We start from the raw sequence: 10019 nt of genomic DNA on the forward strand, positions 1-10019 counted from the left end.
AAAGGCAATTGTGTGTGCGAGGGTTTGTGTGATTTGCTTGTACATTAATCCTATTCCCCTGGTGTAATCATGTAATTTCCTCCAGTAGGGAGGTTCCCACTTACACCTAATCATATATAAACTCTAAATACTGGTAATCTAATCACCACTGTATTGCCTGTGCTGGTCTGTGTGCAGGCTCTTTTGTGTGTCCTTACTTCACATTGTGTCAAGCCAGGTGATAGGAACAGTCAGCAGAGGCAGATGGATGACTGGGTTATACTGCGCCCTTCTAACATTTGTTGTGCAGCTCTATTTAACGCACTATTTAAATTGTTTATGCAGCAACGAGGTGACTTGACCGTAAAATACTGTAAGGGATAATGTCCAGCTACCTTTATTTTGATTTATTTTATTATGGAGGATGTTGGATGAAGCAATGAGCATGATGGAACAAAGCCAGAAGCCCCGCTTTTGCATAAATCCCTTCCTTTTGGGAATACACACCCTTGACTTAATCTCATGGCATTCTTCTGTCTCTGGTTGGATGCAGTGCACATCAGGAGGTGTGTGTATGATGAGCACATTGTCTCTGCTGTTACTGCTTTTCAAAACAGACTTTGTTTACAGCAGCAACTCCCCTTGTATTTAAGCACGAGTACAGTGAGGCAAGTATGTTGTGTGAGGTCGGGCCTGATTTAAATAGGGATTGGGAAGAGCAGATGGTCAAAGATTAAAGTCTAAAAGAAAGAGCTGCTTTCCCTCCCCCTAAAGAGTCAGCCAATAGGTAATCTTAGAAAGTGCCACTGTGGTTTGGCAAAGTGTGGATTAGAGCAACAAATATTCTCAGCCGGTCAATTACAGGGATTGTTTTATAGGAGAGTATCAGTTCTTTGACTGACAACGAATATTTTTAAGAAGGACTGGGCATTTTTTCAGTAAATCTGAAAAATAAATGGCAGATAAATTGTAAATGAACTAATTTTGTTGCAGCTCTAGTGTGGATCCTGCTCTAAGTAGGAATTAGTGTCAGTCATACTAAATGTTTGTGAAAGGATTGGTCTGTCAGGAAAAGGAAGTCTAGTGTAACACATGCAATGACACTCTGCATTCAAAAGGGTTCAGCAACTATCCGATTATTACATCATCTAGTCATCTATTCTAACCGACTGCCGAGGGATGTCTGTGTATTTGTGCATTCAGTATGAAGTGTGGATGTGTGTCGGTCTGCTCGAGTGTAGGCACAAGTGTTTATGACATAACTGAAAGACGGAAGACCTGCTTCCATAAAGACAACATGCTAAAAAGATCAAACATAGCACTTGAAAACATAGATGGAATAATTCATGTTCCTTTCTTGTGTTAAACTTGTAAGCTGTACGCACTCAATATCCACAGAGTTCACAACAAGTTCACAACTGCAGATCACACACACTTTACAAAGCGTCTGGTGACACTTCCAGCAACATGGTGGGAAACTGGGGAAGCTAGCAAGGGAGAATCAATATTTAGATATCAGTGAGGGATTTATTGTCTTCAAAACTTAAACTATGAGTACACACACACACACATCACTTTTTCCAGCTGGCTGACCCTAGATTTGAGACTAGTTTGCACACTGAGCCTGACATTTCAAATTAATCTAGAGCATAGTGACATTTAATTTACCCCCTGTTGTTTTTAATGGGACTAAATGCCTCTGTCTAACTCTGGTGCGAGTAAATTGACTTTTCAAATATCATAGGTGCCTCATGCTTCTTGGAATGTTGTACTATACCTAAAGGCAGGTGGAAAAAGCTGTTATTTAGCATCTCCTGTCTGCACTGTGTTGCAGACCTGGGTGGGCGTTAACGTCGACCTCCATGCTCCATGAAGACAAGCCATTAAGAGGAGTATGGTGAAAGGGTGAGCCGTAATATTAAAGCATTTCAATAAAGAGATGAAAAGAAATGATCCAGACCAGGGCTGTAAAACAAAGAGATTTATGTAGCCTAATGTTGTTGTTCAGCATTCACACACTCTGTGAAAAAGATATATATTGTAAGACAACACTGTAAAGATGTATGATAAAACTGTTCCAGTTCATTCTGCTGGCTCCTGCCTGAAAGCCTATCAAGGACCTCTAGCAAACTCTTTTCCATTTTGCTCTACAATACATTATTACACTTTTGATTGACAAGATCTGTAAGACGGCAGCTGTACTGTGCGATCAGATTGTGAGGCCTGTCATCGGTGCATAAGGAATTCCTGATGGAGAGAAAAATGCAGAAAAGGCTTGGGGAAATCTGTGATGAGCAACTGATATGTACTTCAATGGTGAAACCCTTGTATACAACGGGAGTGGTGGGTGGTGGGAATCTGATGTGCACTGGGTGGGAAGATGGCCGTCTCTGGATCATCTCACAGGGTTTGGGCTACCTGATAATGAGCCCTGTGAGTCCTATATTTTGCACTGCTCACTCACACACACACACACACACACACACACACGGTTTATTGTTGGCATTTAATAGTTAAAGATAAGAGTTGTCCAGTTCTCCACAAGAGGCCCTTAATCTTTGTTGTTTCTAACATTTTGATCCTTTTCCCATATGTGGCGTGTGAGGCTAATATAGGTTGTGTTTCTGGCTGACTGGGCAGATAAGAACATAAAGCATCTTTAAGCGAAGTAAAGCAGACCTTTTTATACACATTTTTATTTTTAGTGAGTTGGTGGTTTTTTGTAACCGTGGAAACGCCTAACCAAAATGACATGGTGAGTTTTATTTGATTCCTACCCAGTTTTAATGCACTGTGTTTTGTTTTCGTATCTTTCCATGTAGAAGATGCAAGTTAGTCCCTTTCCTGAGATTTGGTTCCCAGTACCACATTTCTCCAACTAACAGAACACTGATCGGCATTCTATGGACAGACTGTCTTCATGGAGCTTGCTAAAAGGCATTCTGCTAAATTGAGTAACATACTTGTTCAACAGAACCGGTTGAAGCAGGCTCAAACAACTTCATTACAGTACAATGTCAAGACATAAAGCCAGGGGTTGATAAAACATCAGACACAAGATCTTTACAAGAATGACAGACAGTGACAGTTTTCTATTTTCTGTTGCTTGTGTAACGGAATCATATAAAACTGTAAATGATCCCCACATAAAAGAATACTCTCCCACACAGACTCAGTAATATTGCACAATGACACTGAAAACAGTCACACACACACACACACACACACACACACACACACACACACACACACACACACACACACACACACACACACACACACACACACACACACACACACACACACACACACACACACACACAAAACCACCTAGATGCAAGACACATGCATACTTTCCTAGAGGAGAGGAGAAGCAGCATTGTAGTTGGGTGAGCTGTGACTCACCCTGATGTTTTCCTTGGTTCAGCCCACACATGTTTTTCTATGAGCTTTCTATCTGTGTGCTCTTGGGTGCAGAGTTTGAGGCTCTATTGTAATAACTGCATCCTATAGACTTCTGACATCAGACTTGTATCTTTCATGTATGAATCGTGATGATGCTGCAAAGTCACACAGCTAAGCATGGTAAACAAGAAGGTGTCTGTGTTTCAAGACATGTAAGGAAGGTTGCTTATATTGAAACAGACCCCAAAATCACTACTAGTCAGCCTGGTGAACACTGTGCCGGGAACAGGGATGCGGAGCCTCCACCACAGGGAGAGAGAGTGTGGCGAAAGAGCAGGGAGGTTAATCTTATGACCACACTGACCTTCACCCATGGACTTTCCAAACTGCCCTGGAACTGCACCACACAGCAACATTTAAGGTAAAATCTGATTTGGGTGCACCCCTATTTTAAGATATTACTGAAAAAACAAACTACCTAAAGTAAGTTTCCTTAAGAATGTTTCTCTGCAACAGCATTTTCAATCCGTCAGAGTAAGTCTGTCAGAGCTCTGTCAAGCTCATACTTTAGACAACTTCCTTTTAACCTACATCTATGAAGAGGTTCACTCAAGGAGGTTCAGCAGCTCTTCAAATAGCAGTGGTCTCTCCTGAACTGTCAGCTGTCAGGAAGACGGATAGGGTCTGGGTATTGGGACGTCTGTGGGTTTGACGTGACTGATCTCAACCTCCGACAAACTAAAAGTCAATAAGCTGGTCCCCAAATGTCCCTGAGGGCAAATAAAAATCTAAGTTAAAGAACAGAAGCCAAACAAGTCAATTAGAAATTGGCAATATCAGCATGCTGTGCAGCAGGTAGAAACCTGTCAGTGGACAAAGTGGATGCAGGTCAGGTGAGCATAGCCAAAAATGGTAATGATTTAGCTTAGACTGTCAGTGTGCTGTATAACTCCCTGAAACAACAACAAAGTCAGCTTCCTTCAGGCCATGGGCATTTTAAAAGGTGATCAAGGATTACTACATACCTTTTATCATCTTTAATGATAGACATCCGTCAGACAAGAAATGATGGTATGGGTACAAAAAGTGTCATAGGTCAAATATGAAAGTTAAAAGGTAGTCTAAGCAATGGAGATAGAAAGGCTGCAGTGGATACTTCAAAACCTCTTTTAAAAGCTGTAATTCAAGCCACAACACTCCTTTAATGGTCAAGAATGTCAATTTATAGTGCTTGAATCCAACATTTATGAACAGATGAAGGTAAATATAAGGCTAAACTAATACAATCAATCTAGTCTTTAACCATTTGAAGAATAGTACAGTGGCAGGCTGTAAAATAATATTTTCACCTGGTGATCAAAACATTTCCATAACTCGAGATAATTGTAAGGCCATGCAGTGAAACTCTACATGTTGTTATTTATACATTTCTCAACACGATTTGCTTAACAAAATATTATACTTCACTTCATATTGAATAGTGTTTAGAAAGTTTGGAAAATCGTGTACCTCGTTTCCGGATCAATGCACAGTAAGGGAGGCAAGCACTGCTACGCTATAAACAAGTTGATCAAGCAACAAAAGGCACACCAAACTAAATAACTCTCTCAATACCAGTTTATTATCACACAACATTTCAGACACGATGTGAAGAACACACTTCTTCAAAAATCTCTTACTCTATACTGACTATTAAGCCTGACCTTATCTTGGTTGGAGGCATTAAACTGTTACCATGCAGGTATCCTTGGCCCTGTGCCCTCCACCATAAAACTGAACACAAGCAGCCAGCTAACTTAAAACGCCAAGCACTGTCAACAACATGTTGTTTATGGTCCCTGTACAGTCTTTGTTGTTAACGTTCCCTGGCCTTGGAAAGAGAGGTCACCATCAAGTGAAAACACAAGGGAGTTCATTGTTTACAGTAACTACATGACTATTTAGATCAACATTTTTAATAAGCCATTTGTGAAATATGAAACAATCCATAGTTCCAGATGGTCTGACGACCATTTGCTTGGTTTTCAATTATTTTTAGCAACACATGTCAATCAGGAGATTACTAGAAAAATAAATAAAATAAAATAAAATGTTTGTTGCAGCACTTGTTGACACGTAAATGTTAGAATAAAGCATAGGTGCTTCTTTTCACTACTTTATAAGCAGGGTGACCAACGGGCTAATCTCCCAGAAACATGGAATACTGCACTTAGAAAGAGGGACAGTGAGAGATTGGCAGCTAGTGGGCAGGCAGCCAGGTTGAGTGTGTGTCGATGCTGCTGCCAAAGCTCCCACCAAGTGTCTCTGCACTCAAACAAAGAGCTATTCCCACATCCTCTTTCTCTCTCTCACACACAAAGCATTACCTCAATCACTGAATGTGACAAGCTGGGACTGCTGTGTGCGTGCGTGCGTGCGTGCGTGCGTGCGTGCGTGCGTCCGCTCAGGCTGACTAAGTATCTTTGTAGGAATCAGGATTAGGTTGTCTCACCTACACAAGGCTTATGTAAAGCTGACCTACTGTATGTGGCACGACACGGTGAACGGGCCTGCTGCAGTGCTACCTCAATTCAATTCAAAAGGGCTTTATGGCATGAAAGTTAAGAAACAATGTTGCCAAAGCATACCTGCTCACTCTGACAGCAAACTGCAATCCGGATAATGAATAATAACGTTTTAAATGTTCCCGTCACACACTGTTCTAAGGTATGTAGTAGATATATTTTACGTTTTATTCATGATTCTTTTGTAACCCTCTGGGAGCCGGCCAGTCTTCCCTGCAGATGGTCTTAAACCCAGCCATAAGGCTCTGAACTAGCACCAACAACAGTGTCTCTTGCCCCTTTGCGGGTAAAGGTCCGATCTTTTGCTTTTCTGGCACTTTTCTGGTTCTAGCCTGTAGCACCCCTTGTGTTTCCACCGCTCAGAGGCCGAGTGGAGCTCGAGTGGAGCTCAAGTGGCGCTCAAGTGGAGCTGCGTTATTGCGTCATCATTTGCGTCATGACGTAACCGTTTACGTGCCCTCTTATGACTGATTCATATTCACTGCCTGACTGTCATACAAGCAGCTGATGCATACCCCCCCTCCCCATAAGTGAATGTGTTTCAGTTTGAATTGACGCTGTTTGGCATCACACCGCTGTTATGAAAGTGTCTCTGGCATTAGACAGGTGATGTTAGCATAGCAAGCGAGGCTACTCTGACTATATTCACTACTCTGCTATCCTATTGTGGCATAGGCCGTTTTCTAAAGGCATATTTTACCGACGTAGCTTTCATTATGATTTTACTTATGATGGCAACCTGTGTAGCCCATGTATTGATTCCATCCGATAGCTGCAATAATACAAAACAACAGGAACACGTCTGCCTGCTCTTCCCACTGATCAATAACAGTGAACGGATGGTGACTGAAGTTAGGTAAAATAAACAGAATCACACAGAGCCTGTTTAGTGTTGCCTGACTTTATAAAGTGTGTGTTTTATAAGTGTGTGGTCGTGTTCTAGTCACTTTTCTGAGCGATACTGCTTGTTACAACTTGTACTCGCCATGAACTGTTATTGCTCAGGTTAATCTCCCCCCTCCGAAGTAAGCGTGATGTATTGGTTCGTATTGGTTCGTATTGGATCTTGGATCTTGCCGGGCAGCCAAGTGGGGCAAGAAAGATCCTGTTTATTGGTGCTTAAAGCCGGCACCGCTGCGGTGGAAAAACGAGAAACCAGATCTTTATCGGCTCCAGCTCTGGCTGCGGGGTTGGTGGAAAAGCGGCATATTAATCCCTCAGTACTAGCCTCCGTTTCACTGGTTACTACCATCACTTTTTTTCAAAGCTCCATTTCTGAATCAATGAATGTCTCTTCTCACACATTTGTAGTACCGAGACTACAAAACAGTTCATTTGGAATTGATAAACATAGTAGGAGAAAAGAAAGGCACTGAAAAATACAGCATCTCAACACACAGCACTCTGGAAGAGCCTTTCAATTTAAGCTCATACTGTCGACACAGACTACAGAGGCAGTGATTTGTCCGCTCAGGTATACACCATCATCACCTTGACCTCTGCCCTTTCAGCAGATGACTCTGCATCTGATTAATATATTTCTTTAATCAAAGCGGTATAGCACATTTTATCTCAGAGATCCGCCCTATAAGCTCTTGCTTAAACACAACCCCTGAACTCAGCCTTTATACAATGTTACTTACAGTAATTTTCCAAAAGTCCAGATGGAAATAACCCTTATTGGAGAGATTTTAGGAAACATACACGGATTCCAAGTCATAGAGTTGCATTGGCCAGTGTTAATGCACTTTAGAGGTTGAACTTAATGACCTATGGATGCTGAGATACAAGGGCTACAGTATGATATGTTCAGTGTGTATATGTAGTTCAGTAGTAAAACACGTCAAGACAAAGAAGATATTTTCGATCTATGGTGATGAATCTGGAATGTTAGCCTCTGCTTTGTCCTTCCATACAGTCGAGATACTGGAGATGCATGCATTAGACCAATAATCATGTCATAGCCGAGTCCGCGCCTGTGGCTAACACAGCAGGCCAAAAGCAGACCTTGCAGGAACGATAGATGCCGATAGACGACCTGCCAGGAATATGATCCCCTCCATCGATGAGGAGGGGCTTCGAGCTGTTTGCCTGTCCATTCATGACACAATGCACATCAGCCTCATCATGAATGCATAAGGCGTTTAAATTTATCTGCACACACTGTAGGTAAGTGGACATGACAGAGGGAAATCAATAGCCAGCCCCTTTATGTAAATGTATTGAATCGAAGCCTTCATGCACTGAAGAAGACATCTATCATTTCGAAATTCACTAATATATATATCCATTCAGTATGAGGTAAAAGAGATCTGAGGTGTAGCAGCCCAGACAGCTTTAGCTGCATTTGCTGTGTTGGCTTTATGATGAAGCAGAGGTCCAATGTAGAAATCATATCTTTATGTAACCAGCTTTGACTTGATTTCAAATGGAATCAGATAGACCTCAACAGAAAATGTGATTAATTTACATAAAAGAAAGGTTATGATGACAAAATGCAAATATTGGGCTTTAAATTGTGTAATCAATCAGAGCAGCCAATATGACTCAGCACCTGTATTTGCATCCCTCTCTTTTTCCTCTTTCATTAAGCAGACTTGACCAGTTTTTAAATCACCATTTTATTTCTAGATGTGCACATTCTCAATATATTTTTCACAATTACATCATGTAATATATTTCCTTCGGGTTCTATAGGCGTACTACAGCTTGAAAGTCGTGCACTGCCACCGCAGCAAGGCAAGTTCCCGCAGTGACCGCAATAGGTAGATCCTTTATGTGGCACAACGCAGATTTTATCCTTTCAACCACTCATTTAAATAAGCATTTCCTTGCGTAATTAGACCGATAACATCTAAAGCAATCAATTACCCATATCAGAGATTGGCTTCCTAGATCTGTTGCTCAGATCAGACCAAATTCCACAACATTGATCATCTAACCATGGCTTTGAACGCGAAAATGAAACAGACACATAAAAACCCATATCCAGTTCTCCTGTAGACAAACAATGCGTCCTTTCTCCATCCACACAGAGAGGGGCACCCCATCATTTCAGCTTGAATGCTTTCAAGGATTAAAATGGTCACAGTCGGGTGAAAATGCTCCCTCTGACCGACAGCATCACAATCGTTTGTTGATTCATTGACATTCATCCTCATACTATTGTTTTACTAAGCTGTTGTAAAAATAAAGAAGTGTCATTTCTTACCTGTTAGGCGCAGTGTCTTACAGTGCAACTCCGGGTCTGTCGGACACAGGGGCTCCGCAGCCTGCATTTACCGTAATGAAAGTATTACTCACGCCGTCACATTTTACTGTGCGCTTGTGATTACGGTGTTTTCTTGAGATAGTAGAACGATTAAAAAATGTTTAGATTTATTTAAATACATTCTGTAGATTAAACTAAACGCTCAAAGATAATGAAATGCAATTGTAATGTTAATGTAACTCAATGAGAATTGTAAAGTTAATGTAACTGACTCTGAAAAACTGAAACTGAAAAATACTCACCTGGGCAGAAAAGCCATCTAGCTATAACATCATAGAACATTAGCCTAATCCAAATGTCCGTAAAATGTATCAGATGATGTAAAATGATAGATATATTTTGTCTGGTACTGTACAAATTCTAGCCGTTCATTACAAATACACCACGTTTTTCCAAAGAATACAACATGCATAAAAAAACCATGAAAAATTATAACGGATAACTTTAGCTAGCGGGTACGTTAGCATACACATATTAGCTCAGTTAGTTCACCTTTCTTCCCCGCTGGTTGCATTTCCTTTTGCTAACATTTTGTTGCGTCTAAAGTAACGTGTATGCTACAAATAGTAATTAACACATCGAATTTGTTTCGACATAGTCCGACCCAGAAGCTAATTTTGGTGAAATGCAAAGTGACATGGAGCTGAATGGTGACGCCTTTTAGAGTCCCACAAAAAAAACATTAATGAGGCTTTTGAACACTGGTGAACTACCATGTATTACAGGGCATAACAAACCCATAAAAAAGTGTTTACAATAACATACAATTAGATTTCAAAATCCTAGTATCCAAAAGTAAA

At 40.9% G+C, this 10019-nt stretch overlaps 1 protein-coding gene across 1 annotated transcript in view; it reads right to left on the bottom strand.

The window, feature by feature from the left end:
• The window catches only part of map2 (microtubule-associated protein 2), a 65064-nt gene extending 55330 nt beyond the window's left edge, over window positions 1-9734 (bottom strand). Inside the window, exons 1-2 of the mRNA XM_063888006.1 lie at window positions 9712-9734; window positions 9160-9220 (exon numbers count right to left, since the gene is read on the bottom strand). The gene's annotated coding sequence lies outside the window, so the exon portion shown is untranslated. The remainder of the gene's footprint in view (window positions 1-9159; window positions 9221-9711) is intronic.
• Between the last annotated feature and the right edge of the window lie 285 nt (window positions 9735-10019).

The sequence above is a fragment of the Eleginops maclovinus genome, chromosome 7 (assembly GCF_036324505.1).
Source record: "Eleginops maclovinus isolate JMC-PN-2008 ecotype Puerto Natales chromosome 7, JC_Emac_rtc_rv5, whole genome shotgun sequence".
NCBI lineage: Eukaryota > Metazoa > Chordata > Actinopteri > Perciformes > Eleginopidae > Eleginops > Eleginops maclovinus.